At 39.6% G+C, this 25,768-nt stretch overlaps 1 protein-coding gene across 1 annotated transcript in view; it reads left to right on the forward strand.

The window, feature by feature from the left end:
* Positions 1 to 14,437: 14,437 nt before the first annotated feature.
* Positions 14,438 to 25,768, forward strand: part of DAAM2 (dishevelled associated activator of morphogenesis 2) — a 214,309-nt gene continuing 202,978 nt past the window's right edge. The window contains exon 1 of the mRNA XM_064446028.1: positions 14,438 to 14,529. The gene's annotated coding sequence lies outside the window, so the exon portion shown is untranslated. The remainder of the gene's footprint in view (positions 14,530 to 25,768) is intronic.

The following is a 25,768-nucleotide window of genomic DNA, read 5'->3' on the forward strand; positions in this document are numbered from 1 at the left end:
ACTTAAGATCTAAAACTTGGCCTAAATTTATGTATAATACGTGTTGAGTATGTTATATAAACTCTGCCAGAAAGAGTACAACCTTTATTTATAAAAGGTGTGGTAATATAGAAACATAGGTTTCTATATTTGAATGGAATGTGAAAACGTCATGGCAATATTTTGTAATATTTCAGGTTTCACCCCAAAGCCCTTTAACCTTTGTTTTTTTCTGCTTATGTGTTCAGCATTAAAATTTAAATGCATGTAAACTGCCTTGTTCACCTTTGATAGTCCAATCCTGTGAGAAGAGCAGGGACATTTCTGTCTTTTAGGCTATTGTTACAATCTGTTTCTTAGAAAACAGTGCTACATCTTCATGTATGTTAGAGTCACATTTGGAAAGTACCTTAAAACTTCACTGCTGTTCTGACATTCTTACTAAACACATTTAGATGTTTCTTAAGAATGTATGTCCTGATAGACTCAGCTGAGACAGAAAACATTTAAATATCCTCCTGAGGACTTAGGTATACGCATACATCTACACATACATGTATTTGTGTGTTTGTTTGTTTAGAGGAAACCAAAATTCTGTGGAGAAGTTTAAGGATCCTTAGGATTCTTGACTGCAACAGGGAACAAATCTCTTTTCCAAGTTGTTTTTTATCTTTTCTTTTCTTTTTTTTTTTTTTATTCTCTAAATGATAAACTGCATCCTTTGTTGCAAACAACAATGTAAGAAGTGTTAGCAGGAGACATTCACATATTTCTAATGCAATGCTGATGTTATCTGCACAATTTTCTTTACCTCCCTCCACAATTATCTTTAGCATTATTATTTTTCTTATTCGTTATTTTGTCATGAAGCCTTCCAAAGCCCATTATTGATTTGTCACTGACCAAGGGACAGATTAACTGCTAGGTGACCATGAGCAGAAAAGACTGTGGGGTTTTGGGTTTTTTGATCTGAAAACTGGTAACAAATTTAGGTTCTTGTGTTCAGTTCTTCTCAACAAATAACTCCTTTTATAGTCATTTTGTGACTAGTTTGTGTATGCTGTTGTTTGAAGAGGATTTCAACCCATCAGCTTCAACAGAACACTATGAAACATAATTATTAGTCATTGTTCATTTATAATAAATCTTAGAAATCGAAGTCATGGATTAGAAGTTTTGTTGGGCACTATCTAAGTTTAGAGTAAAAAAAAGAGAAATAAAAGGAAAAACATCCCTGTACCAAACAGCTCTTGCTCTCCGGTTTTAGGACAAGAGGCCATGCAGGAAAAGAGGAAGATCAAAGAAAATAATGTGGATAATATTAGCACAATAGTCAGAGGCCAGGATTCTCCTATCAAGCTGTTGTACAGACATTACCTCAAAGGCATTTTAAAGAAAGACAGTTATGTAATTTTACAGATTTTTATGAAGAGCTGTTTTTGGGAATGAAAACTAGCGTAGCAGAAAGCAGGGAATATTTTGTTTGAAAGTGTAAAATGAAGCTGATACTATTGATAGATCATAGACAAAAGCCTATCCACATCTTGGTCATGAATAAGGTATTACAGAATGGACAAGGACCTTAAAAACAAAGTAATGTAATAAAGAAGGGAGAGTTACTGGAGGAGGCACAATTACCTGCAGCATAATCAGAGTGGTATCTGAAAGGATGATATTAGCAAGGGGTAGCAGATCACATGACAGCTTTTTCTTCTGCCTATTTATTTGGATGGAAAAGACTGAAGTATGGTGTTAGTGTGGGGAGAGTGAAGAGACACAGGAGAGTGAGTAATTAAGAAAAATACAGAAGGATATTAGTTGATCTCATCAGAAGGTGGGTTAGGATGTGGTGACTAGTACTTGAGTAGGTGAGTAGACGAGAAACTTTTGTATCTACAATGTGATAAAGGGAGTTGTACATGAGGAGGCCATCGGTAAGGAAGCAAAAGTTTGCATCATAATCTAAGTAGCATTGCATAGCTAAAACTAAGAGGAATTATACTTCCCTTTCTTTCTTCCAAGAAATCATCATTCTTGACTGATCTCAAGAAGCTGCCATACTGAGCATTCATAAGTACTTACACAGGCTCAGTGGTGCTTCAATGTGGATATAATAATACACTCCAGCAAGGCGTGCCAGACATTAACATGTTTAGCTGCAGAGTTGGTACATGCCTTTTTCTTAGAGGAGAAAATTAAAACATGGAGAAATTGAGCAATGTGTCCAATTGTGCAAGCACAGACTTCAGTAAAGCAAGAGAAAATGGTGTCTTCAGTACCAAGCTACTAAATACCTTAAAAGACCAAGACCAACCTTCCCACCAAATTTTCCCTGTATCTGCATACTGTTGCAAACAAGGGGCAAACAGGACAATGCACAAATCAGTGCAGCTGTGTTCATGTGCTGTCACTTGCAAAGTAGCTGGTTTTCCCAGCTTCATTCATATGTGAATACCTCATTCATACTTCATTCATATGTGAATACCTCATATAAATCGGTAAATAGGTGGGATATATGCATGCTGTTACTGAAGCATACAGCATGCAGTAGCTAGGGAAAGTAGTATTTCCAAAATAACAAAAAAACCCCACCCCATACTTTTAGAAGACTAACATCAAAGCAATGTAACATTAAGAATTGCTCTTAAGCTCTTAAAAACCAAATAGAATAGCCCTTATTTAAGTACATTGCAACAGTATTTACAGTCTTGTTTTTCTTCTTTTACAGGACTAATTATTTTCAAGTAATGAAGGAAAAAAAAGAGTTTTAGTTTGGTTTTGGGGTTTTTTTCCAACATCCAGTTTTTGGTTTAAAATAAGCTGACTACTATTGCTCATTCAAGTCTCAAATGCCAGATGCATTTAAGGCTGGGTGATTTTGTCACATGCTGATGTTGTGTGTCTACAGTTGAGAAATCATATAAATGGGTAAGGGTTGGTATCCAGGGAGTGCAGACAACAGTTATTTGCCAATGTGAAGAGGCAGACTTCCTGTCTGAGTCATTATATTAAAATTCAAATTGTTAATTTACCCAGTGTTGATCTTATATCTCTATCTGGGCCATGGATTATGTATTTAGTTGATGTTTAGACTTTTTTAGCATCTTTCACTTAAGAATCACCAAACATGTAACGAATTAGTGAGTTTCAATTCTCTTGTATTTGGAATTAAATCCTCTTCAAATTAAGACTGAATCTAGGACTCTAAGATTATAAGCACAAATGACAATATGTGTTTCACCTGTTTTTCAAGTATGACTAAAGAACACAGAACTAAATTGGTCAAAGGTGAAAACAGAATGAATGAACCCTCTTTTCGAAGTTAATATCTGTATTGCACTTTATCTCCATTATTTCTTCACTGAAGCAAAGTCTTATTGTAAGCACTGTAAAGAATTTTGATCTTTCACACATAGTTTATAACCAAGATGGTGAGTTATAAATTCGACAACACTCTGTAGAACTGTGGATCCTTGTTGGAGAAAGAAAGGTTCCTAAAGACCTTGGAGGTAATTTCACAGGCAAATATATACCAGCAGCGTTTGTTCATGTTACATTATTATTGATCTATTAGTATATCTTTTACTGGAGATATTGTGACAAAATCAGAAGCTGTGTAGTTTTTGCTCAAGTTTGTATTGTTCTGTGACCCCCAGGAGAGGGCAGTGGTTTGTACACACTCCAGTCAGATTCTTCCAAAGCTAATAAATATCGAGTACTAGATATGATATTTGAAAACATAGCTCAATGCATATAACAGATTGCCTCCATGAATAACAAGTTTCAGCAGTACATAAATTCATTTTTGAGATTTCTTCCAAACATAATTATTCTTGCAAATGACTGGCACATAGATACTTGCTTTCAACGCAACAGATAAGATTGTTAACAGTTACTGTCATTGAAGAAGCTATAATTTTGTGAACTGAGAAAAAAACAATTTTCCAATTGTATAAATGTAGTAAGATGTGTAAGGGCTCCCTACAAAAGTTTTTGTATTTACAGAGGTCAAGTCTGATCTACTGAGATGCGTGAACAAGAAACGCTACTTGAAAAGAAAAGAAATAAAACCAAATCCTTGTCTACTGCCTACTTTCAGGTAAATAATACCTTTTTCAATAATGAAGAGAAATCTGGATATATGGAATAGGATCAGTCATTGCTGAATGTGATACTCCAATACTCTTACTTGAGAGAATGCTTTGAGTAATCTGAAAAGAAAGAAACTGCCTTAGGTGAGTTACACGGCTAGTTTAACAAACTAAATTGTTACTAGGAATAAAATATTTACCTTTCAGTGCAGCTCATATTATTTGCAGTATCCATTGACTGGTTTATCAAAAAAGTTGCATAAGTAAAACATACATTTTGGTGCAAATCACAAGCCACAAAAGGAATTAACCATTTCTTACCTTGGAAGGGGGTAGTGTTATTTTGCCCCAGTTTAAATAGTTTAAGACAGACCTGAATTTATCCAGAAGGGCAGTTTGAGTGCACTCTTTTTTAACTGCTTTTATTGTTAGTTATTGAACATTTTAAATTCTTATTTTACAGTTGTGATGGTTTTTTATGCCCTCATAGGCCTTACCTGGGCCCTAGCGTATGTTAAAGCACCTCCAGAAGCTTAATCCCACATTGTTGAAGTGAATGTGATTTGGATGTAGTCCAAATGAGGACTGCAAGAGGAAAAATGGTTGGAAGGATTGTATAAAGTCTCAGAAAACAGTTAGACAGTCTGATAAGCAATTCTTTAGATTACTTATTGGAGTTTCAGAATAACACCAAGTAAAACAGAATCATGTTGGCATGAGGCACCTTAGAAATAATTGTTTTGTATCACAGTTGTTAACCAATTTGTACAGTTATTGAAATATTTTTTGTAACATTTTAAAGCTTCCAGGTGCCAAGTGTGTATCATATTTTTCTTCCACTGCACATAAAATTACTTAATGAATATTGGCTTGCAGGATTATTATCCTTCCAGCTAATTCCCAATCCAACTCAACTTGCCTTTTCCTGGGCTTCTTGCCACATTCCATTTTTCCCTATGCTGTTGATATTATGTAGGACTGAAATGTAGGATTATCTACAGTTCATAAAAGAATCAAGTACCTTAGGCTGTTGTGTTCATTAATTATTAATGGACAGTAAATGCAAACATGAGCTAACAAAAGGCAAAGGATAAACACATTTAAGCCAGACCAGTTCCCAGAGAAATAATTTAAAAACTTGTCAAACAATTCTTGAAACATGGAAGAATGATGATTTCCCATAGATTCGTTGTATATATTCTGGCACTCTAACTTTTGCTTTATGTATTTTTTTAAAAAACTTGAATAGTAAGATCTCAAAGAGATTCAGAGATATTAACAAAATCAGACTTGTAACACCAGTGTGAAGAAAAGAAGCTGGCCAAGCTATTTGTTGCCAAAACCATATCCTTGCCCCAGTTAGCTGCTTTGTGCGTTTCTGCCAGCACAAAGTTTCACGAAATACTTCATTCACCAATTCCTAATTATTATCCTGCATTAGTTTTGCTTTTACGTTCCCTAATTTCTGAGAATACTCACAACCAGTCTCTCAGATAAATTGATTGTCCTCAGAGGGCTTGATTCTACATGAAGGGAGCCACTTACTTGCGATCCCCTCTGCTGCTTACAAACATTACTGAGCTCCAGTTCTCCTGTGCTTCTGGAACAGCTTCAGAGGGCTACTGTGACTGGGTGTGATATAGAGCAGTTTTCATCAGGTTTCAGAGCTCGGGAGGAAGCAAAAGTGTCTTCATCAGGTTTTGTTCAAGTAAGCCAGGCATCATGCCAGTACTTAGTTGGTAATTTGTTGTAATTCACTGTTCAGCAGTCCCCACACAATGAATCCAGTCTCCTCCTGCAGGTTCACTGGCCCTGTGCTACCTTTCAGCCATCAGTGTATTTTTCAAATCATTTCAGCTGGTATAATTTTTATCTTATCATATGTTTAATGCTTTAAAAATGCTTTTTGCCTCCAACCATATAATATTATAATTCTTATAATGTAATTAGCATTATATTGCATGATTATATATATATGTCAACTATAGACCATTGAGCATTTATCTTATGAGCAACTTGTATTTTTGTAAAAAAAAAAGAATAAAGAGAAAATAAACCCCCAAATAAGTCCTCTTGAGAGTATAGCAATTTGCCATTTGATTACTGCCAAGCCCTGCTTATGCCTAAGTAAGTTGTAACCAGTTCCGCTGATGGCCATAATCAATTTCGTTGAGAGTGAAGGTTTTATAATTCACGCTTGCTGAAGACTGCCACATGAACTTGATCTGTGGGGTGCCCTACCACTTACATATATAAGGAAACCCAGACAGTCCCTTTTTGCTTCATTACTGTGTCCCAGAAACTTCCTCCTGAATAATTTTTCTAACTGTACAGACAGGGTCCTTTTTACTCGCCACCTGAACTGTTTCTAGACCTACCTTTTTCTTTCTCCCAACTCCAAATTATACCCTGGAATCCTTGACATTAACCAGTGAAGCCTCTAATCTTAATCCTTTTAACCCTGAACATGGTACCCTTACAGTGCTATCTATATCCGTCCTTCACTCAAGCCTGGCCCTGATCACTGGTGGTACTGCTTATGTCTCAGCCTCTGGCATTCTTCCATTTTAGCATCTTAATTCTTCAATAAAATATTAATCAAACAAGATATATTTATCCATACAGTTTGCCAATTCTAAGGTATTAATGTTTGACGATGAAGCATTTGCTTTTTTGTTGTTAATAATCTCTGATAGCCTCAGGTAACTTGCTTGCTGTTAAAAATAGTCCTGAGCAAGACAGTGCTCCTTCAACTATGAAAGCAAAGTTCTTATCCATAAAACCCTCTGTGTTGACGTAAAATTACTTCTTAGAATGGAAATAAGTGATTTTTTTCAGAAGTAAGACTAATTTCAATGTTCTCTGTCATCTTTTTTGAGAATTGTATGGGGTATCTGTGCTGCAGGGTTTCAGTTTGTCTGTCTGCATGTGAATTTGTACCAGTAGATCCAGAAATTTCCATATTCAATGTCACTGCACTAGCATTTCATTCTGACTGTACGGAAGTCCTGCAGGAAGAATTTCATAACAGCTGTTGTGGAATGTGCAGAAAAATGTAGAGAGCTTAACTAAGCAGATCACACCCTGGTAGCCCTTTCTTCCTCAAAGCAAGAATAAGGACTTACTTCTGAATTTTTAAATTTATATTAAGAGAGAGGAATGGGATTCACTGTTATTGCCTTCTCCACTTGTATATGTGAGAACTATTTTAAAAAGTACAGTCTCTGGAAAGCAACATCTTATATTTTGTGCATCCATTTGACTGTTTTGGCCTATCTGACACTTGCCTTGAGTATGCATATTTCCTGTGCTAAGAAACAACGCATTTGGCATCCCTAAACAGAAAAGTGTACGAAGACTTATGTAGTTACATCCACACCAGTGATTTTGCTTTTTCTGTAAGCTAATTCCATGTAACTTATGTTAGTTAAATATGACATGACACGCACACAGAAAAGTATTAGCCATTTCCTCGTATTACTTAAAAGAATTTTCCTGCTGTCAAAGAATTCAGGAAGACAAATACAATCATCAGAAATAATTGCTGGGTTGTTGTCTTTAGCCCATATGAAACAAATTATCTGAAACCCTGTCAAATCACATACTCCAGGAACAGAGAAGAATAAAGCAAGGAGCATCTTCGTGTAAGATTATTCTTCAATATCTCATACATACTTGTGTATCAGAGACACAAGCACTGAACAAATTTGTTGTTCTTCAGTTTTTCCAGTCTGAGGAGCTCACTGATCTTTACAAAGAGGAATGAGATTAACCTCATAGCATCTATGTCAAGCACACAATCCTGTAATTCCCATTTTGGAGATGAAGAAACAGGCCCAGAGAAATGAAGAATTCTGTCAAAGAGGCTAAAACATATGTATGTGTTTTACACACACTGCCACTTTAATGTCTTGAGTAACCTGATCCAAACATAATTAAATTGTTACACCTTCCTGGACCTGCCAAATTAATTTGGAAAAAAAAAAGTGCAGGAACAAAACTTTTAGTTTTTTAGATAATTACTGTACCTAATCAGGACAAGAATCTTCTAGTAACAATTTTTATGTCATAAATTTTATGAAATGACACAAAAACCTACAAAATTATTTGTTTTATCCTGTCAGCTTTCTGTCTATAATTGAAATAATCAAAGGAAATGACAAATCAAAGATACATAGCCTTTTCTTGTGACACTGGTTAGCAAAGTTCTATCTGAACTGCTAATTTTCATAAATGTTCAATGGTCTTCTTCTATAAATGGGTATATCAGAAGGAAATGGACTAATTTAGAGCACATTTGTCAATATGTTGTATCTTGGTCTTAGAATATGCTGAGCGTCCCAACTTGTTTGTTTCAAGCTGCTTTGGGTTCCTGAGGAACACATTCAGGGATTCAGGATATCAGGGGGTTCAGACATATGAGAATTGTTATTTTTTAGAGTTTTAAGCTCATCTGGTTTTAGTGAAGTTTTGGATGCGTTTTTATAGAGTGAAAAACAGTAGCCTAGCCATCCCATTACATAATATAACCCTGCACTTACACCAGTGAGCTACCTGCTTTCCTTCTTGTGCTCCACGGACAATTTTAAGCCAGCCCTGGTTTATTCTGTACAATTCAAGTTATTTTAAACTTCCTCTTCTTGGGTCTGGTCTCTGCATCTGCTGCTGTTTAAAGATGCTGAGACAAAAGAGTCCAAACTCAGATCAACCCATCCAGCTGTGGGCCCATTTCTTTGACACACTTCCACTCTCAGTGTCTTCAGCAAAGTCAGTATTTGTAGCTGCCTGCAAGATACTTCTTCACAGTTGTCTCCTCTCTTAAAGAGGCTGCAAAACTCATTTGTCAATCTTTGTATTCATGGGACTAGAGTCCCAATTCTGTGTAGTGTTTGTGAAAATAATGTGGAAGTGGCACTTCTAAGGACAGTCATAGCTGTTCAGTGTCTCATCGTTTTTTTTGGCGTACTTCAGACACAGAAACCTGGTGCTATGGGATGTTGAATATCTTGAATCATGGCTAAATCAACAGTGACTAAAACTCTGGAGAGTCAGTATGCTCTTAGCATACATTTGTAAAGCTGTTGTTCTTGCTTGTCTTCACCAGAAGTCTGATTATACTGGTGTCATGTGCCACCTTTCCCCAAGTCCAGTACAAAACTGGGTTCTTCAAATGAGTATTCTATCTTCAAACTTGCATTTATTTACAAGACCAGGTTTTATTCTACCTGGAAAGAAAAAAAAAGTCTGGAGTTCAGTGGCTTTCTGTTTAATCCTCTGAGTTTACTCATTTCTATAGATTATTAGGCAGGTGATAGAAACATATGTTCACAATAAATGTATGTGTTTTGATTTTCCAACCTTGGTATTCTTTCAGTGTTATTAAAAATGTAATGGATTAGCTGTAGCTCGTTACTCCTTTTAGGTTTACTGGTTCAACTCTGTGGGCCGCTGACATACTTGCATCCACACCCACAGAGGAGATTTTCTGAAAAGTTGTTTTAAATCACTGTAGGATGTGACTCAGGATAATTGCTAGTCTAATAGGCTCTCTTGGCTTCCTGGAGTTTTTTAAAAATTAATCCTTTGCAAGAAGGGGGAATGTCTAGGAAAGAAAAGAAAAAAAATATGCCAGTCAAGACACTTAAATTTGATACAGTCCACATAATTTAACTCTCCTTCCAACCCAGCCTCCCCTGATGTTTTGTAACACATGATGATTGCTGTTAATATGGTATATCATTGGTGGCATTTCTGTCTGCATGGTTGTCTACTGTGTGCGTATGGTTTTTTCCCCCAAGTTGTCTTTCTGGCTTCTTTGAAGCATCTGTGCTTTAACAGTCATCAATCCAGTATGTATGTGAAAGAAGCCAAGAAGCTGTTGTCCCACAAAGCTCTCGAAGGACCCTGGTTAACCTGAATTCGTAATATAGTTTTTGGTGGAAAACGAAATGAATCTAAGTTAGCTCTGGGAATAGTTGGTTGGGCTGTGATATATTACAAAAATGTTGTTTAATTCTGATATTATATATCTGCAGAACAATTTTAGTTTACAACAGTCCAAACAGTCTGGCCTACTCGATTCTCTTTGGTCTAGTTGACTGCTGCAAAGGAGTCAGAGCCTAGCCACAACTCCCTGTGTGGGACAGAGCTCACTCTTTCCTGCCTCCTCTTCTGCCAGCAGTACAGGCAGGGAGTTCTCAGCCTGTGCTGCCTTCTGTCTACCCCCATGTATGAGTACTGTCCATCAAGGCTAAGACTGTTGCTAAATTTAGTTTGAGGAATTCAATCTGTCCCTCAGCCTCTGAGTTCAGTCACAGTGTACTGCAGGGATGCTGGCTTTGTAAGTCTTACTCTAACACTGCAGTACTTTTAATTGGAAGTGCTCCCTCGGTTGTGTGAGCCTCATTCTCCCCCAATGCTCACTTTTTGTTGACTTTGATGCTGGAGGAAGCTGCGTCTAAAATGCTGTCACTTCACTGCTTACCTGTAAATATGGGTTTATCCAGCGCCATGTATTGATTATGATACTCAGACACTTAAGATCCTCTACATGATTCTGTGCGGCTAAAGGGACATGTCAGGTACACTGTGGTACAGCGCCAGAAAGTGCTTCCTTCCCCCTTTCTGGATATTCAGGATACAATCCCTTGCATGGGACAATGATAGCTGTGGTAGTGTCTTAGAATGATCCTTCTTGCTGGCACATGTGTGTCTGCAACACAATACCAGCTTCCCTTCCCATCGCTTAAACTGTTTACTAGCACCTGGTAAGCCGTGGTACTGCTTCAGGCCTTGGAAATGAAGACATCTGTGAGACCTATAAGTGGTTTCATTCTGGTCAGTGCAGTGGAGAATTAAATCTGGAGGCCAAAAGTAGACAGAGAATAGAATTCTGTCATGCAAAATGAAAGGAAAATCACCGGGTGGATTTAAAAACTACAGCCAAGGCTGTGTGCATCTGAGGACAAAGATAGAGCTCTCTGCATGCTTTGGTGTATGCTATTCTTTTGAACGTATGCCATAACTTTGCATTTCCTGACTTCAGTGGATTAGAAAAAAACCTGGCAGGTTTCCAAGACTGAAATATATGCAGAAATAACATTCATAGCTATACCAGTGCGAGGGAAAAAAGCCAGTGTCTAAAAAACCCTCATGCTTCAGGGTGTAAACTGATCAACTGTGGGGTTCAAGAAAGAATTTCTCTTCCCTCTTTACACCTCCCCCCCCCATTCTTATGTAATATTCCAGCCCACAACTTGCTCGATGTAGTGTGTTTTCCATTCTTCATGCTCTGAATCACCAGGTATCTAACCACTGCTGGAGGCTGTGTACTAGACTAGAGAGCTGAATGGTCTGCTGCCACTATGGCAGCAAGAATAGTATTTTAATATGGTTTCATTTCCTTTGGTTTATTATTTTGTTATGTTGCACTAAGGGAGTGACGACTGGACTGCTATGTTTGCTTATGTGAACATGTATTGAGACTGGTTTGGATCTGAGGAACACGTGCTCTCTTGTCAGTCATGTCTAGTGATGCAGAGGGTCTCACTCTGTTCTTTGTCATTTAAGGCTGAGTAATGCCTATGCTTGTGTTGGTGCAGTGCACAAAGTTGATTTTCACCCTCCAAAAGTTCCTGCCTTTAGTATCTTTTGGGAATAGTCTTTGAAATAAGTTATGTTTAAAATGGAGCAAATTGTGCTCCCACATGCATGCTCCCAGTCCAGTGGAGAGGATTCTCCTGTATAGGAAACAGGAGTACAGATTGCCCGCAGATGGGATGTTCATTCTCATCATATCGTGGTGGTGTGTTCTAAAAAAGGCTTCTGTTGCATCTTGTGGAGGTGAGTCGTATGTGATTCTGTGCAGAGAATATGAATTTACGATTCAAGTGGCTATTCTTCCTTTCATTGCCATAAAGAAATGCATTCTATTCTATGATTCTAACTGGCATGCTGTAGCACTTCTGATGTGATAGATGTTTCTACCTTAACAACTGCATGTTAAGAAGCATATCCCTACAGGACAGAAATTAAATGTGCTACTGGACTCAGGCTAATAGCAGCTTTCACTGTCATTGTCCGTATCATGTATGGGTAAACAGAGCATTTCAGCCTCTTGGCTTGAAACTTGCAGCAGTTTCAAGCTTGCTGCAAGCTCTTTTGAAATAAATCCCATTTGTGCTTGGGTCACACTGTAAGACAGGCTGTAGTTATTAATGCTTTACTTCTGTGTGATAGTCAGGATTTCCACATTCCTCCTTTTCTTCTCTCTAGGGAGAAGATGTAATATAATCCTATAAATTAAACAGAGAAAGCAGGAGTCATGGGTAGCCATCTCATCTTCACAAACACCCAGAGCCTTTACTGTGCTTTAGAGGTTTTATTAGCCACAGGAGCTGAGTCAATGAAAGTTGCTGGGAGGTGGAACTATCCATAAGGAACAGCTCTGGTATCCTACAGTGAAGCCCTGAATCACTCTGCCCTTAGGAGTTCCCTGCGGATATTTGTGGGACAAGCTGCTGACAGGTAACAACGTAACTCCAGGGTTGATCTTCAAGAAGAGTAGTACCAGCATGGCAGGGTGGGGTCTTATGCCCTGAATTATCCTTGTTGATCTTAAGTAGACAAGTGGCAAATCTGATAGCCAGAGGGGACAACAATGCCACTTGTTCAACGCTTGGATTGCATTGTCAAAACAGTGTTCTTTTTATTATTTTTCATTATATATGAAAACATTTTACTTCCTTTGCTTTGGGGCTGGGAACATTTCCTTGTTCCTGCATCTGCCAGATTATTAGACCCATCTTTTAAGTATAAAGGTGGAAATCTTTTCAAAGAGACACCATTTTCTTCTGGAGTTTCTTTCAAGGCTTTTGGTCATAGTGATGATATGGCAATGTATGGGGCTAGCTGCCATTAGAAAAATATCAGAGCAAACTTTAAAATTAAGCCTTTTGAAGTTGATCAGATTATTTTTATTGATTTCAAAGAGCCCTGGCTCATGCCCAAAGGTGATGATGGTAGAGAAGAAAAGAGAAAGCGTATGTGTGTGAAAAGACTAATCCACACAGCCCCAGATGGTAAATTTTCTCTGCCAGAAAGTTGCACAGAAAAGAACCCTGGCTGTACATTTTGAAAGAGCACTCGCATCTCCAAAAGTGGTACCAGGACACATACTTCTTCTAACTGTTTACAAATGGAAATGATGAGGTATTAAAAAAAATAACAGTTGCTTATAATAGCAGGACATTTGTAGACTCCTCCAGAAAATGTTGAGTAAGTTTTGAACTTCTTAAAAAGGTCTGTCTGCAATCAAGCAAGGCTCACTCAAGGACTTTCAACATATATCGCTTCACCTTCAGACCTCAGTTTCCTCATCCCTTAGACGGGACTGCTGATACTTACAGGCTTATAGCTAAGCTCAGCTCCTAAATGCAAAACAAAGAGGTCTTATCAATCCAAATTTATCGTCACGTGCTTCACCAGGATTATACCATGAGAGCATTTCACTCTTCAAATACTGCCTAACATTAATGCTAACACTTCTCCTTCAGTTTTTGCTCTAGTATCTCTTCTCATCTACATAACATGGTAAGTGGCTCTCACAGCAGGTCAAACGTGTCATATTGTACATTACCAAAGAAATAATAGAAATAGAGATGCAAATAGGGAAAGTATAATAGAGATCAAATATCAAATGAATTTTCTGTGCTGGTATTCATCTGAGATGAGGCACTTCCAGAAGGTATTTTGAAGTTAGGAGAGAAGCTGGCCCACATGCCTGGGAAAACCTTCCAGCTGGAAGGGGTTAGCGCAAAACTGAAAGAGGATGTGGACAAGATGCTTGGAAGGGCTGTTTCACTCCTGTTTTAGCTAAATCCAGTCAAAGCCTGGACACAGCAGAGGGCTGTCGACTAGTAGAGAGTGTGTGTGTGCGTGTATGTGGAGGGGAGACCTCTTTGCCAGGCTTGATTCAAACACTGTTTAGGCACAGCTGAGAGACTGGAAAATACTGCTTTCCAAATGGGGACTTGCATGACAGATAGTTACATCCTGGGTGTGGATATAATATACCATGGGCAGAAAAGTACAGAGAGACTGAAGGGATTGTCTTTTGCCAGGGACTTATACAACCACATCTGTAGTTCCCCACTATTTCCTCCCTGACCCCCCTTGGAGGGGTTTTCTATCCAAAAGTGTAAAAATTGCAAATTAAAAAAACCTGCAATCTGGCTCTACCTAGAGAAACTTTTAGATTGTTCATTCCATAAATATCTCTTAAGGGCTGTCTGACGTCAGAGAATTTGGAGAGGGAGGCTGGTCTGAAAGTGAAAACAGCAGCAGTTCCAGCCTCACTACAACAGCACAGCCAACGAGAGGAGCAGCACAGGCATTTCTCTATGTGGATTACAGGACTGCAGAGCTGGGAGGAACTGCGCATAGATACGGGCACTATTGTGTAAGTATAGCTGCTGCAGTAACTCTTCTTGTGTTTTTGTGTGTTTTCAAGTGCAAATCTCTGTAAGTACAGCTTGTCTCTTCTCTTCTCTTCTCTTCTCTTCTCTTCTCTTCTCTTCTCTTCTCTTCTCTTCTCTTCTCTTCTCTTCTCTTCTCTTCTCTTCTCTTCTCTTCTCTTCTCTTCTCTTCTCTTCTCTTCTCTTCTCTTCTCTTCTCTTCTCTTCTCTTCTCTTCTCTTCTCTTCTCTTCTCTTCTCTTCTCTTCTCTTCTCTTCTCTTCTCTTCTCCTCTCCTCTCCTCTCCTCTCTTCCTCTCTTCTTCTCTCTTCTCCTCTCTTCTCCTCTCCTTTTCTTTCTCCTCTGAAATATCCTGAAGCCAGCTTGGCAGCATACAGGATTCAGGTTTAGCTTAATTGCTTCTCCCAAAGGTATGCAGAGGGGCTGATGGTGCAGGCTTTTGCACTCTTCTGTATGTGGACAGGGGTGACAGGGGATGAGTGAGGTTGGAGAAGGAGAGATAGGGAGGGCAGGATGTATCTTTGGAAGACTACAAAATTAACTGAAGTTCAGCTCCTTCATGTTCTGGTAGCAGGACAGCAAAATCCCAAATAGTCCTAGGCAAAACCCAACTTCCTTAGGCAACTTCACAATGCAGGATTTCTTTTTTAACTCTTTAACCCCTTGTCATATTGTTCAGCAAGCAGTTCCTCTTTCTTTATGAGGACAACAGGCAATTTCCTGGCTCCCTGACAGAGAAGTCCTGTCCCACTCTGTTTGCCAGGCTGCTGACAATAACAGATTCTAATATGAGTATGGGGTGTCACTTGCTAAATCTGACATGTGTATCACCTTGAGCCTGTTCTAGCTTGACACTAAGGGCTCCCCAAAGAACCCACTGCTTCTGCAGAGGAAACAGGCATCTCTCACATCCAAAAACTATCTATAACAGGGTCATACAAGAAGGAGGAAGCTACTACAAGGATAATCTCCCTGTGAAAAACCTTCAGAGGTGCTGCTATAGACACATGGTGTAAGTCCCAAGAAAAGCTAGTGATTCTTAACTATTTTTAAAAATTTTTTATTTTTTTCACCTCAGCAGTCCAGAGGTTCCTAAGCCTACTCCATAAGAAGGTGGTGTTTTCAGTGGGGCACTCAGCTGTATTCCTTTACAATTAAAATTCAGTCCTGCATACATGAAATTAACCTTACCTCCCCCACCCCACACCTGGATGTCCGTTCTTTATTCCCTGTGTAGAAATGGGAGCAGTTCTGGGGACAGCTGTGGAGGCAGCTCTCCTCCTCATTGGCATCTTCTCTAATGAGATCCATGAGACAAACAGCTTATTTCCCCAGGCAGCCGGAAGAGTTTGATGCCTCCTGCGTGAAGCTGACATACTTAGCTAGCACTTGCCACTTTAGAAAGCTCTTAAACAGTGAGAGGGTGCTTGGTCTGTGTTGCTGGAAGGAGAGATGACACCCTTGAACATAAACATAAAGCTGGGCATAGAAGCAGGAGCTGTGTGAATTGCACATAATGCACCATGCTGTTATTAATTGGCTTAGCCAACAACCAGTTACAAGAAAGGCTGTTGCAAGTCAGAGCTCCAAATACTTTTCCTCTTGAGGGTGGCAAAGTGCGTTGCTGGGGCAGGGAGAAGGAAGTAAAGGGGGAAAGGCGAGGACTGGGTGGAGGGAGTTTTGCAGGGATCTCCCCTGCAAAATGAAATTGAGCAAGTCTAGGTAGCTGGGCTGAAAGCAGCTGCAGGTTGATTTAACCATGGTTCTGGCTAATGTAATGGGGGTGGCCTTTACTGGGCCTTTGAACATCTGTTCAAAGTCCAATCCCCATCAAGGGATGCCGTGCCATGCCATGTAAAGCAAGCTAGGCTGAGATGGAGAAAAAGCAGCTGTACTGACTGCATGTGTAAGGGACCATGTGTTCTCAGAGTCTGATCCTGCAGGGATGTATTTTGGAAGTGAAGTCGCCATGCTTGGAAGGAATTGCTTTGGGATCTGGGCAGCTTTACCATGACATATCAGAATCCTTTTCCTCTCCCCCATTCATTTCTTATTAGATTTTGTTTCCAGTAGCCTAGCAGTTCCTTTTCCAAGAAGCTGCTTTATTATCTTAACAACAGCCTAATCACACTGGCTGGCAATGTGAAATTAAAAAAAATCCTTAAGAAATGTAGTAACTTTTTAGAAACCTGTATGCCCCAATGAAAACTTGAGAGCTGTCACAGCCAAGACAAGTGTCTGGGAGGCACAGACACTTTTACCTGGTTCAGCAGTTAGTCTGTTTGAAGTGCATTGGGCAATACAGAAGTATTATATACAGAACTGCTGAAAGTTGAGAGGGTGAGAAGAGGAACTAAGGAGGAGATAATCCCAGATTTGGGGTGTATTAAGGTGACTGCTTCCTTTCTGTCTCACGATTCCTCTCTCTGTCCTCCAGTTCAGAATCCCACTAGTGAGTGACACTACCTGCAGGGGTTTGCGACTCTGAAGTTCTTGTGGGCTGTTAGTCATGGTTCAGGGGGAAAGTTGCACACTGAGTGGAAGGGTGGGAGGAGGAATGGGGAAGGTGATACTGATCTGGCAGGAGATAAATTTAGTGTCTCATGAGAATGCATGGGTCATCACTCAGCATCCTTGAGCTTAGATGAGGTTATACCAGCCAGGAAATTGCTAGTTTTTCTACTGCTGGACATTGACCCTGGAAGCAAGAGAAACAAACACAATATGGACAGGGCAGACATCTTTTTAGTTTTGCTTCGTGAAACAGAAAACAGTTCCCTGTTGGAGCTTATGACAGTCACAGTGCAAGCCTGAGGTTTAGAAGTCTATATTATGTGTTACAAAGTGCAGTCTCATGGCTTCACAGAGCTGAGTAAGCAAATTCTCTGGATATCCTAGTGGCCTTACCACACTGTATCACTTGTCTGCTGCTATCACTGCTGTTTATTTTAGTTGTGTTCCTTATGTGTAATGGAGATCATTCTGTTCATCCTGAAATCAGTCACAAAAATTTTTCATAGCAAGTCCAGATGTGGCGTGCACTGACTATATTTTATTGGCAGGGAGGCACAGCAGAGTTGAACAGCATCTTGAAGGCATCTCCCAGATAGTTTGGTTTTGCTCCATCTGCTTTAATTGACATAAAATTCCCGCAAGGTCCAGTGGAATCCCAGAAACCCATCTAGTCCCTCCAGGCCAGCCATCTGACCTAGCGATTGAGCAATCAGGGACACCATTTCCTGACACTTAGGGGAAGGATGCGTAGGAGGTTTTGCTCTCAGCACTTTAGTTGCTGTGAATTTTCAAACCTGGATCAATCCTATGGAGATCTGACCCTCTCTTCCCTGCCCCTGCAGCCCCAAGGCAAAGACAACATGTTCCTAAAGTAAAAGAAAGCTGATTGCTCTGATATTCACTGATGCAAGTTTACGTGTGTTTTCCCATGCTTTTTGTTTTGTTGATGATTGACAGTGGTGTCTCTTATAGCTTTTCCAATTTACCAGTTGTGTTCCTTAATATCACAATCCTTTGAACTGAGGCTTTTGCAGAAAACTGGTAGTAGTAGACCTTAGTATATATGCATTCACTGTACCTGTGGTAGATCTGATTCGTTTCTCATCTTTCTGCAATTCCACCTAACAGTGGAGTTACTTCTGTTTGGCACTACTCTGAGTCATTATCAGGCTGAGGACTTGTTATCTTCCAAGCTCTGTGTAGGTATTAGGTTTCATAACGCTATGTAAACTAGTTAAATGGAATTTATTGGGTTGGATTCTCAGCCAGTACAAATAGGTATGAGGGCTCCAGTGTAGCTTTGAGAATCATACTCTAGCTGAATATTTGGCCCAGTGTCTTCAGACTGGTAATGAGTGACCTGAGGCACAGACAGTGCAAGTCTGCTTTCATCTGTACTAGTGAAAGTTTTTTTTGTACCTCCATATTGTTCAGGAAACTTACTCCAGGTTTCAGTTACAAGTAGTTCAAGTAGCATCAGGATTTGGTCCAGAGAAACTGAGGCCCAAGTTGTGCAAAGTAACCTGTAATTTTGGCTCTTTATTTTTAGTGTCTTGTTAAGGCACCAAGACATTCAAAAACTGAGACAGCCAAAATTATAAGCTACTTTTCAAATGCTGGCTGACTGACTTGGGCAAATCTACACAGTGAATTTGGTTCTTCTCACATACTTTTTACAGCAGTGTAACTTGCTGAAGGTCAGTGGAGCTACTGCTGCTTTACAGCAGCAGAAGTCACAGAGGAATGTGTCCCCTGTTGCCCAAAGCTCCCATGAGTTTTGGTATGTCAGTCCTGTACTCATATTCTGTTTTTCTTGACATGTCCAGGATGTGCCCTGCTTTGATTTGCTGAGAACCATGTAGCCACATGCCCATGAACACATCACATGCGGAGCAGTGCTATTGGGGTGCAGCCTCAAGCTTTCTTAGTGCTGTGTGTTAAAACTGTACCTAATGATGGCCAAACAGGCTTTTCCCTCTCTTAGACTTTGTGGCCGGTTTGTATGTTGCCCAAAGTTCATGTTCCATGTTAGATTTATATTTTCAATTTGCTTTCCACATGGTATTTCAACACTTGAGATCTTGGCTTCTCTCGTGATCTCTATGGTGTCAGATAATGTCTTCTAGTAGCAGGAGTTTTCTAGACTTGGGACATCATGGAGTAACAAATCTGACCAAGAGAAGCTCCTGGTTTTTGGGTTTAGCAGAAGAGTTATTCTGAGAGTATGGCAGCCTTATACCAGTGATAAGGTTTCTCTGGAGTTAGGAATTAGAGAGACTTAAGGTGGGAAGAAGGAAGTAGATAAGAAAGGGAGGAGATCAGAAGGCTTGCTGGAATTCAAGGAGTGGGAGCTGGAGATCAGAAGGATGTGTTTAGACTGCGTGAAAATGGAAATAGAGATAACCTTGAGGAGCTGAGAAAAACTTTGCCAGCAAGAGAGGAATAGGCTCCCTCCCTGAATAACAAGTGCTTGCTCACTTCCCAGTTTTGCTGGCTTCAAAGTAATAATCACTGAAGTTGATATTTCTGGTCATGAGCCTTGAAGTTCACAATTGTTTTTGTTGAAGAGTATTTTTCTTTTCACTGTGTCCCAAGATGACTTAAATTCAGGCAATGCATGTGCCGGGCCAGCTCTTCTTTGAACTGGGGACAAAGCTGATTTGTGAGACCCAACAACTCTTCTCTGTCTCCTTGGTATATTACTTTTTTAAGGAAGCATAAACAAGGACTCATTTTTACTCTTATGTCCTTTATTATTCAAGTGAACAAGCCTGATTTTGGGGGCTTTATATTTTGTTTACTGTTTGGAGGGGCAATGGTTTTATCTGCTTAAACAATTGAATTAATAAGCCGTGAAATCTTAAGAGGCAGAAATTGACACAGTACCCTGTTCATCCTTGAAGAAAGTGGTCAGGTCCAGTTTAACTTTTTAAGATCTGAGCTGAAATGTGTTCCCAGGACATTTACATAAATTAAATACACAAACACACACGCGCACAAAAGGGAGAAGGAACATTCCTGCCAAAAAGCACAATCCAGGTTGGATTTCATCATGAAGAAGTCATGCAAGGATACATTTCAAGGGTTTAATATCACATGGCAAGATTTCCTTCTCCCAAGACAAAGCTGTGGGAAGAGACAAAAAATCTTGGAGGATGGGTCCACTGGTAGCTATTAAACATGATAATCTGGCTATACTCCCATCTCCAAATCCTGAACAACTAAAAGGATTGAGCAGGGGTAGAATCAGACTATATATGGTATTTTTATATGCTTTCCCTAACCATCTGCAGCTGACCATTACTTGGAGATAGGGTACTGGTTTAGATAGACTTCTGGTCGGACTCTGTATACTCATTTTTATATTATTCACATACTTATTCACATTTTAAAGTCCTTTAAGTGTCCAGAATGCACACGAAGAAGCCATACCTTCATTTTTAGCACCGTCTGTGTCTTCTTGTCAGTGAGAAAAGTAACCAGCATCTCTCCTTGTTCCCCAGTTTAAAAGTAGATTACAAACAGTGGCAATTTTTACAGAAGTGATTTCATTTGCTACCACCCCCCCCAGTTATTTTTAGAAATGTGTTGCATTTTCTTTTGCGTTTAAATATTTCTCTAAATCTGAACATTTCAAACAGGCTTACTCATCAATAATATGATTGTTGCTGATATTTTCATAAATAACAGATATTTGGTGTGCTTACATTTTCCAGAAAAGCTCGGTGCTTTACAAAAAAGAAAAAAAAAAAAAAAGAAGCTATTTTTACGTGTTTCAGGCTGCTGGTCTTGAAAAATCATTAATCTCTTTGTGCGCTTTTGGTCCTGCACTGTTATCTGTTTTCTTTCAAATCTCCAGAAGGCTGTGACAGAAATACGTGGGAATTCCATGTTGCTCCACATCAGCCTGCCAATTCTGTCCTGTCCTTGTCAGGTTGAGGGGAGCAACCTTTTCAAGAAGAAATGAAACTACTGTGGAGCCGATAAGCATCCTCGCCTCTGCTGATCTGTGCACAGAAGTTTCCTGGACTCTTGTAGGGGTGTAACATGATTTCCCACTAACATGAAGCTATTTTTTTCCCCAAGAATGTTACAACAGTCCAGTCCCTCTGAAAACGTGAAGTCAGTAAATCATCAGCCCACAATACAGTAAGTTCTGTACTTTCCAGTGGTTTAAGATCAAACCCTGAATGCTGTGGGTACTGTATGCTTATTAACCAGATTGTTTCTGACGGAGCTGGGGCAATCTCAATGGACTGTTCCTATTTAAGCAGTAGGAGTTAAATGCTGAGAATATTTTCTTGTCTGCCGTCATACACTGTACCAATATGTGAGGATAAGTCACATATGTATAGTTAGATAAAATTAGCAATCTATTCTTTGCATTCAGCACTTTCCTTTGGAAATTTTCCAAGAACTTTACAAATATTAATGGATTTAGCATTTTGGGAAACTGAGGCACAGCTTCCTCATTGCCTGCAACCTAATGGGAGTCTGTACTATCATATAATACTCTCACTGCAGGTAGATTAGAGACCCATTTTTTTTTTTTAGCTGACTTTATGTCTTCTGAAGTGTTAGTTTTACAGAGCTATAGCAATTAAACTAAAATATTATAATAACACCTTTATCATTATGTTGTGTGTAGCCTCCTCCCTGGTAGACAAGCCTTATATTCACCAAAATCATACTTCTCTCAGAACGCAAGTATATCATCCTACTGCAGAGTGGGTACTCCTCCCCTTTTTTTCTCCCTTCCCCGTATCTGTGTTCTGGCTTCTCAGAGCCTCAAGTTATAACCCCCAGTTTTTCTTCCTACTCTCCACCCTTTGTTTAGGTTTTTGCCTACACTGAGAATATGAAACTTAGGTACTGCTGGTAATGATTGTAAGACTGTCCTAACTAGGTGGAATGGGTTTATTTGTTAGATTAAACAGCATACATCTGTAGAGGTACTTTGCCAGGATATCATTCTTCCTTACAGACGTTGTCAGGAATGAGGCCATCCGCTAGTGCAGACAGTCTTGGTTTTCTCACTGAGTCACTGACCATTAAGCTGGGATGCCTGGACTGTAAGTACCCTGCTTAAATCCATTTGGCAGAATCCTGACCCCCTCCAGGCAGGCGACCCCATCAGCATCTGCACAACAGATGAAAGAAAGCAAGATCTTGACCAAACACGAGGGGACTTCAGTCCTTTGCTACTTTTGCAGCCGTGTATACAGCGGGAACCAATTAAACTATGTTTCTAACAGCTGAATGCACAGAGAGACAGTTGATTTTGTTCTCGCCTGTGCTCTGATCTGTCAGCATCCTCCTGCACTGTTATGCAGGGACAGAGTAATAACCGTGCTAGGGCCCTGCTAATATGAACTGTCTTCCAACTGTGCCCTACTGAGATATGAACTTGCCCTCATTGCTTGTTTCATACTTTTACTGCCCTGTGGGTCAGGCATCCCAATGAGTGAATCTCTCTGGCTCTGTTGAAGAGGCCCTGAAATGTGTTGCCAATGAGAGAAGTACAAAGCTTGACCTTAGCCTTTCATCATCAGCAGGATTCAGGCAGTCTTGTGAATGTTACAAAGCCTTTGGCAGTCACCATTACTAAGTTATAGGGAGAAAAACAGATGCATTTTCTGACTAGGTGAAACTTTCCTTGGGGGACCCATGAATTGTTTTCCAGCTGTGTCTGGGCTTATCTAAAATAGCTTCATGTACCTGCTGAGGGATATGTGTTAAGCTATAAATGTCATACTGTGCCCTTCATGACACATTTTATGTTCAAACAGAGGCAAAATTCAGCAAGCAACTCCTCACTGCGTCATCCCCTGCTTACTTACAGTGGTGATGTTTAGTGTGTTCACATCTATCGGGACATCTCCAGAGGCCCATACTCTTTCTGATTTACACATCTGTTAGTGCAGCTAAGCTACTGTGAAATGGGAGCCTTATCGAAGAAAATACTGTAAATACAAGCTAGAGTTGACCTAGCGTAATATGTTAACTCTTTCACATAGTATCACTGTACTTTTAATAAAAAGCAGTTTAAGAATGCTGCTTCATCTGTCTGGAGAGTCAATTTTTCAATTACCGGCCTCAATTTTTGCAAGATATACCAATATACAATTCAGATTGCATAATATCAATATTTTGGTTTCTCTCACTTTGACATAAAAGATATTATCTGTAGCTATATGTATTTTTATTCACAGAGCATGAATATTCAAATAAGAGTGAACTAAATTATGATCTCTAGAATCAGGTATCAGAGGTCAGGAAGATGATATTATACTTCTGTACAATGAAATACAGAATTTGTCATTGTCAACTGCTTTAAACTAAGAGTGAAAATGGCTGCCTCACTTCAGACTGAAAAACCTACCTAATTCTGCTTCCCACTGGTCACTTGAAAAGTTTTACGTTAATGTGTGACAGTATTGGAATAAATGTGCTGTAGAGTCTGCTAGACTACGTGTCTATTATGCAGTTGTCTGTGATTGTAGGAAACAGGACGTGATGACCTTGTAGTCCTATACTCCCATGAATGCACATGACACAGAATCCAATTGACCACCCTACGGGCTCTGGTGACATGTGGGAGTGCAGCAAATTAAAATGGAAGCAGATGGCAAAAAAGTCCTCTCTGTGTTTTGCCGTGTCTTTTCTTTCAGGGATGTTGTCTTCAGTCTTTGATCCAATAGCCTGCTGAGGAAATATGTCTCTGAGCTATGACAAAACAACATTAGGAATGCTGTGTTCAGTTCTGGATACTCAATACTAAGTGGTGGCACAGTGATGGGGAGAGATAGGCAGCCTTCATTTTTCCTTTGTGCGTTTATTAGTCATGTTCTCTTGGGATTCTTTTAGTCTTTCAGGGATAAACTTAATTCACAAAGAAGCTAGAGGGAGCTAGGCAGTTGGTGTCAGACTGGGGGGCAATGCCTCCAGAGAATTGGGAAGTACTCTGACTTCCATTAGAGATTCTCCCATTTTTAATCTTTGGCTTGCTTCTGCTGCCCTTTAACTGCCATTAACTGTTTGCATGACTTGGGTTATGTGCTTTCCAGTGTGCTATCTATCTGTCTATCTACTTACCTATGTACCTATCTACCTGTTTGCTTGTTATGGAACAGCCCAGGCTGCATAGATGTGTAAGCTTTATTTTCTAGGTTGCCTGGTTAGACTGCGACCCTAAGTCCATGAGCTCTCTAGGTTCCTATATTTTTTGCATTTGGACTTTTAAAGCTGACGTTCTCACCAGCATTTTGGAGGCTTATTTTGCTGTTTGATGTGGATCATAGATGTTGCATCTTGTGATGCTAATAAGGTGGGGAATAATGGGCCCTGTAGCCACAGTGAAGCTCCATGAGAAATTTACTCATGGGTGTCAAAAAAGCAATTTTCCCAGTTCTGTGATCCTTAGAAACAGTCTAAAAAGTCTCCATGTAGAGTAAGATGCCGTGCTGGATTTGTTTAGTATATCTGGACTTCAGTTATGTTCTGAGTGTCCCATGAAGCTTTAGGGTCACGGCAAATGTTGTACCACTCCTAGGCAAATGCTCCCAGACTTGAGTTTGTTCAGCGGTCACTGTGCATGGTTCTTAAAACACCAAGCTCACTTTTACATATTCACTGAGCAGAGACACAGTAATCACTGCATTATATTAGCGTCTGTATATCTGACACACCCAGTAATTTGTTTGCAGACTTTCCCACACCCTCAGAGTTGCCACTTCTTACTTTGGGTCATTTTTACCATGGCTGTGTCAGATGTCATTTTGCCTCCAGATATTTTTGGGTGTAGCTGATTGCAGCAGGGAGAGAGGACAATACAAGGCTGCCTTTTGCAGCTCACCTGAGTTGCATCATTAGAGAGCATTAAAATATTCAGGCAGTTGGACTAGGTAATCATTGTAGGTCCCTTCCAACTGAACTATTCTATTCTATTCTATTCTATTCTATTCTATTCTATTCTATTCTATTCTATTCTATTCTATTCTATTCTATTCTATTCTATTCTATTCTATTCTGTTTATGGGTGGTTTTTCATTTGGTATGGTTTGCTTTTTATTTTACTATGTACCTTCTATCCATATGGTTACAGTTCTTTCTTTTCACCCTCCTTTCTTTACCCAGCAGTGGAATACGATAGTCCTGAGAATCTAATATGGTCCTAACTTGACCTCACCACACTGAAACACTGGGCCAACACAGGCCTTTCATTTTCTTATTGCCATTTGGTATCAGTAGGCGGATTTTGTTATACTTCTATTTCATTGGGCCTGTCTGTTGTATCAAAAAGACTGTGTCATTATGTTTATTAGTATTTTATGATTTTTTTGCCTTGCTTGAACTGTGTCAGCTACTGGAGGCCCTCTGCTGTAAAATGTGTCACAGATCTGACTAAGTGGCCCCTTGTCCTGCCTGCTTTGCTAATTGTGCTGAGACAAGTAGTGTCTATTGGATATACAAGCATGGAAGGTAAGGAAGGGTTTTGTTAACTCAGGGAAACAATTGAGTTGTAGATGGGAGTTATGCTGCTGGTTTGGCCAATAATTACAGGTTGCAGACTTCATAGGTTCCAAAAGCTAAGTAACCTCCACCTTGCTTAATACTTGGATAAGATACAGAAGTCTGTATGAAGCAGTGCTGACCATTTAAGGGCGTGTATCAATTCTGATTTTAGGTTGGATATTAGGAAAAAACTTCT

Source organism: Phalacrocorax carbo, chromosome 3 (genome assembly GCF_963921805.1).
Source record: "Phalacrocorax carbo chromosome 3, bPhaCar2.1, whole genome shotgun sequence".
Classification (NCBI taxonomy): Eukaryota; Metazoa; Chordata; class Aves; order Suliformes; family Phalacrocoracidae; genus Phalacrocorax; species Phalacrocorax carbo.